At 37.9% G+C, this 5,535-nt stretch overlaps 2 non-coding genes across 2 annotated transcripts; both read left to right on the top strand.

Annotated features, from left to right (window-relative positions):
• Positions 1-621: 621 nt before the first annotated feature.
• On the top strand, positions 622-695 carry Trnan-guu (transfer RNA asparagine (anticodon GUU)). Its single transcript has one exon. It is a non-coding gene; the product is annotated as a tRNA-Asn (tRNA).
• Positions 696-3,792: 3,097 nt separating this feature from the next.
• Trnan-guu (transfer RNA asparagine (anticodon GUU)) lies at positions 3,793-3,866 on the top strand. The gene has a single exon. It is a non-coding gene; the product is annotated as a tRNA-Asn (tRNA).
• The last annotated feature ends 1,669 nt before the right edge of the window (positions 3,867-5,535 follow it).

The raw sequence follows: 5,535 nt of genomic DNA on the forward strand, positions 1-5,535 counted from the left end.
GGAATGAAAGGGGTTGCAGTTGGGGGGCGAAGGCTAGCTGCAAAGATTCTTGAGCAATACCTACAGTACACCGCGTGAGGTACCCTGACGGCATTAACCCTGTCACGTGGGTGATGGAACATTAAACTTATGTGGTTCTCTATTAACCAACTGTGACCGTCCCAAGTACACTAAGCTTAAAGTGTATTAACCAATCCTTTTAGCTGTAGCAACAATAGTGACTCACTGTAACCGTAAGTACTGGTGGATGGTGAAAGGTTAGCTCACTGTAACTATTTCTTGTATCAGTGCGTTAAAATAATCATCTGAAACCTTGTAATTTATCCTTTGATGCTTGTGGGAGAAGACTGCCCTCTTGAAACCATCTCTTGTAGAAAAAAAAAAAAAAAAAAAAAAAAAAAAAAAACTAAATAAATAAATAAAATAAAGGAAAGAAGTAAATAAATAAATATGTAAATAAGGAAGGTAAAAGTGGAACTCATCGTAACCTGTCATTTATGATTAATGAAATAGAGATCATGTAATAAATATATACATAATACCGACAGAAATCGGTGTAACGATGAAGCCATAAACGAGGCACGGTGATCATTACCTATAAAAAGACAGTAGTTCAAACAAGCCTCCGTGGCACAATCGGTTAGCGCGTTCGGCTGTTAACCGAAAGGTTGGTGGTTCGAGCCCACCCGGGGGCGAAGTCTTTTAATTAGTAAAAGATAGGAATGCATGTAATTAAGAAATCGGTTGAATAGTTAAGGACAAGCGGACGGTGATATGCCGCCATGGTGTGGCTGTAGTTACTACAGTTTTCTAAACCTTGGTTGCAAAAATGTTGACGAAATTGTCTGCGTTGTTTACAAAGATGTTTGCTTTGGGATTTGTTGGTTATGTTGACTCCTTTTGGTCCTGGTCCTGTTGTTTCAAGGGTAATGTTCAATTGTATCGTGTGCCGTAGTAATGAGATCGCCGTTGTCCGGTGAAAATATCACTGCATGACTAAATCACGCGCCACGCAAAGTCCGCAGCCATCTGCAGTGATTATCAGGTTTTTTGGGAGTGCGAGGGAATGGTTACCTTCATGAAGTACACGATACCCCCAGAGAATTTGCTTGCTAAACTGGTGCTCTATAATGACTCAGAGTCATGGTTATCTCTCGTTCGTCTCTCTTGTTTCCCATCATTCAAACGGCAAAAACTGAATCTTCTACGCTATTTTTACTGTTCTCTTGGTTTGAAGAAATATTAATAACAACTTGCTTACAGGTGCGAATCACTACCGGTTGACTTATAGAAAAACTTGATTTGTTGGATGGTCTTTTAAACCACCTCGGGCAGGAATCGAGTCTGTTAAACTCGAAGGAGACTTGAGACTAGAATCAGAGGCCTATGCCCTTGATGAATGAAAAAGCCTTAGTCAAGTGGAAAGTGTTGTTTGAGAGGAATGTAGCTAAAATCACCCCCAGATGTGAGAATAAATGAATAAGTCACACAATTGAATGAGTCTGCAAACGTCAGCGGTGTTGACAACAGGGCACCTAAGGGATTCTGGGTACTGTCATGACATACTGCGTACCCAGTGGACTGTAGGGCGAAACATATCAGGTTTAAAGAATACGGTTTATTGTATTTATTTGTTTTTTGTGCTCTTAGCTTCCTTTTTTTTTATTTTATGAAATATTTCATATTATACACGCACACAAACATTTTATATATATATATATATTATATATATATATATATATATATTATATATATATATATATATATATATATATATATATATATTACGTATGTATAGTGTGTGCGTGTATTTGGGGTTGTAAATATGTTTATTTATACAAACACACACACATACACACACACACACACACACACACACACACACACACCATATATATATATATATATATATATATATATAAAGAGAGAGAGAGAGAGAGAGAAGAGAGAGAGAGAGAGAATCCCCTTTCGAAGAACGTAAAGACAAAGCAGGAAGCAAGCAGATGTCCTCGCAGAGCCGGGCTGGTTCCAGGAATGTTTCATTGAATAATTAATGTTCGTTCCGTGTCTTTTTTAAAAAAGAACGCAAATTACGGGAATCACATATGTAAGAACCTCGTTGTCACGTGAAGGGTAATAGCTCTCTCTCTCTCTCTCTCATCCTGTTATTTTTCTCAAGTCTTCTGAATCCTCTGTTTGATTATTATTCGTCCTTTGCAATTACGGAACACTTTTAAACTCATCTTGAAACCTTATAGTGGAATTATCCCCATCCTAAAAAAAGACATTATCTAAACACTTAAATTTGCGCCTGATAGTTAGTCATTTTTTAAAACTCTGTGTATAATTCTACTTCTTGATTAATATTCGTCATTTGCGATCATAGAACAATTACAACCACATCAGAATATTATATGTATCGTAAAAAATGTACCTGGTTGTCAGTCAGCTTCTGTGGTCGTAGTATAGAACACTTAAAACCATGATAAGTATCATGGAAAATTCCTTGTCTAAACGGAAAATTGTACCTGGTTGTCAGTCAATTTCTGTGGTCGCAGACGAGACGTAGAGAGCCAGATTCCTCGCAGCTTCTTCTCAGATGACTTGAAGATAAGTGTTAGGCTGACAATCTCTGTGGCCACGTGCTCTAAATGTTGGGGGTAGGGGTTGGGGAGAGATTTGGCAGTTTATAAAAATAACTAAGGGAACTCCTTATTACGTCATGCTTCGAAAGTGAAATGCGATGTTAGCCTCCCGTAGATATTCAGACCCAAACTTTATTTTTCTTCTTCTCCTTCTTCTTCTTCTTCTTTCTTCTTCTTCTTAATAATCAGAGATAAATTATGGATTATTTTACCCATACTTATTTCTTATTTAATAATCAGAGATATCTTGGAAGTTTATATCCCCTCATGGCTTCTTTTATTATGTATATATTGTCTTTTGTCCTTTATTTAAGTCTGAATAATTCCATATATTAAATAATAATGAATGCGAGGTAATTTTCTTCATTCTGACGAATGAAGAAAAATACAAAGCCTACTATTGGTAGGTTTTGTCTCTTTCCACAGATACGTACATACAGGTCAGATAAATAGGCATATATTATACGTGTGTGTATATATATATATATATTATATATGTGTGTGTGTGTGTGTGTGTGTGTGTGTGTGTGTGTGTGTGTAAAACTGTACATGCACTAAGTTAACGGGATATTTTGTAAGAATTTTGAACTGTGAAAGAAATAAATTACTAAAGTAAAAAAATATTATTATCAAGTGAATACGGATCATGAGACGTAATTAGTTGGACGAGAGGCCAAGGTGATGGGGAAGGGCGGAGGAATACCCGTTGGGTGTTCGTTTAGGGTGGGGGTTGGGGGGCGGGGGGGGGGGGGGGGCGGCGACGAGTTCTAGAGCCCCATACCTCTCATTTATTCCTTATTTGATATACAAGAGAGCGAATGCAGGGTAAGGTGTCAGGGGTACTGTAGGCTTAGCAGGCATTTTTGTAATACACATTTCAGAGGGACTATAACTTGACCAGACTTACCTCCACCTGACCTAACTCTGGACGCCGTGACCTAGCCTTGCTGGGGTCGGGTTTATAAAATTAATGATTTCGTGTTTTCTGAGGATTGTATAAATAACTGAAACGGAGCGACTGTGTGTGTTACTCTGTGCGTTATTATAAACACAGACTGATTAAATATTAAAAAATCGACATGATAGTCAGGTTACAGTGGATTGTGGGTAATTGTGGAAAAACCTGGTTAATTTCCCTAATATTCAGGCCTCCGTGGCACAATCGGTTAGCGCGTTCGGCTGTTAACCGAAAGGTTGGTGGTTCGAGCCCACCCGGGGGCGGAAACTTTTAAATTCATCGCGATTTTGAATGCAAATGAAGTGCAGATCTATGACACGTAATGGACTTTCGAAGGAATAAGGGAATTCTTAACAATAATAAAAAGATGTAAATGTATTAGCGACTTTGACATTGCAGAAGAGCTTTCCAATGTTTTGCCTCAGTGTAAGAAGCGGATGTCCTGTAGCAGAAGGGGAACTATTTTTCAATAACAGTTATTGGAAATCATTTTTCCTTCTTCTTCAGAAAGAATTTTGAAGGCTGTTTGGGTCCTGAGTTATCCAATTATATCAAAGCGCAATGGTCTTACTGCTTTGTAAGCCTTTGCAAGTCTAATGGCTTTCATGATTTACAAATTGTTTATTTTGATACCAGGACCGTATGTTGGGACGTAATATTCTGAGTTATTTTATTTTATAATATCCAGAAGGCCTTTTTGCTAAATGGCGCTATGCGTTATTTTATTACACACAGGGTGTCCATAAAGTCCCAGTACCATTACAAGTATTTATTGCCCAGAATGGTACTGGGACTTTATGGACACCCTGTATTTCGGCAGTCTATGCTGCATAACGATATCATCTTGATTTCATTGCTAATAGTCCAGCAGCCTATGATGTCAAATGCCCTTCAACGTAGTTTTCACTTAATATTTCCCAAAAGCCTATGCCGCTACATGACATGCAGTATTTTATTACGTATTTCAGCATTCTATGTTGCTACATGGCCTCCATCTTGATATTATGACTAATATTCCAGCAAGCTATGTTGCCACGTACCTTCCAGCATAGTTTAATTTTGTTGCTGTTTTAATGAATAGTATTTAGCCTGAGCTGCCTAAACTTGCTTATTTAGCTTCAGATTTGACAAACCGACCAAACAGACTGTTTATTCTCCTTCGTTACAATAAACCTATGAAGTTTACTTTTATCACAAACCTTGCTACCTTTTCTGGGCACTTTCACTTTATTTGGGGCAGTCATCGCCGCTGTTATAGAAGCTTCTAATCTTTTTTTTATTATTATTATTTGTTAATCAATTTCCGCTGTTTCAAATAGCACAATGATAAATAACAATACACTGTTATCCTAACAGTAAGAAATGCGTGATAGAAAGCAGGCCTTGCATTCTGTTGCTTCGCAAATGCAGTGAAGAGCCCTCTGATGATGGATGCCATTCACCGCCAGATTCAGGATATCCCATTGTGAATTGATTGACGCAACGAACATCGTTTTAAAAAAATCGCATCGATATCTTGTCTAGTTAATCAATTCTGAAAAATTAAAATAATGATTCTTGGTAGGTTTCATCAGGATGGATAAATAAAGGAAATTGAAATCCTTCGTCATAACGGAGAGGTCAGTTGCAACGATGCGTAAGACATTACTGGGCACAGAACCTGTTTCCAGGGTATGAATTCCATACCCTTGGGGTACTGGGTATAGCGTATATACTTGAGCATATCCCTGGTGGAAGAACTTTTGATTCTTCTTCGTATCTATGCTAATTTCAATCCTATTTTCTTTCCACTTCCGTAAGATTACGAGGACATAGGTACGTTAATCTCTCTCTCTCTCTCTCTCTCTCTCTCTCTCTCTCTCTAGGTCCGGAAAAAGAAATATAAAAATCAGTACATGGTTATGTTCCATCTCTCTCTCTCTCTCTCTCTCT

This window comes from Macrobrachium nipponense, chromosome 22 (assembly GCF_015104395.2).
Source record: "Macrobrachium nipponense isolate FS-2020 chromosome 22, ASM1510439v2, whole genome shotgun sequence".
Lineage (NCBI taxonomy): Eukaryota > Metazoa > Arthropoda > Malacostraca > Decapoda > Palaemonidae > Macrobrachium > Macrobrachium nipponense.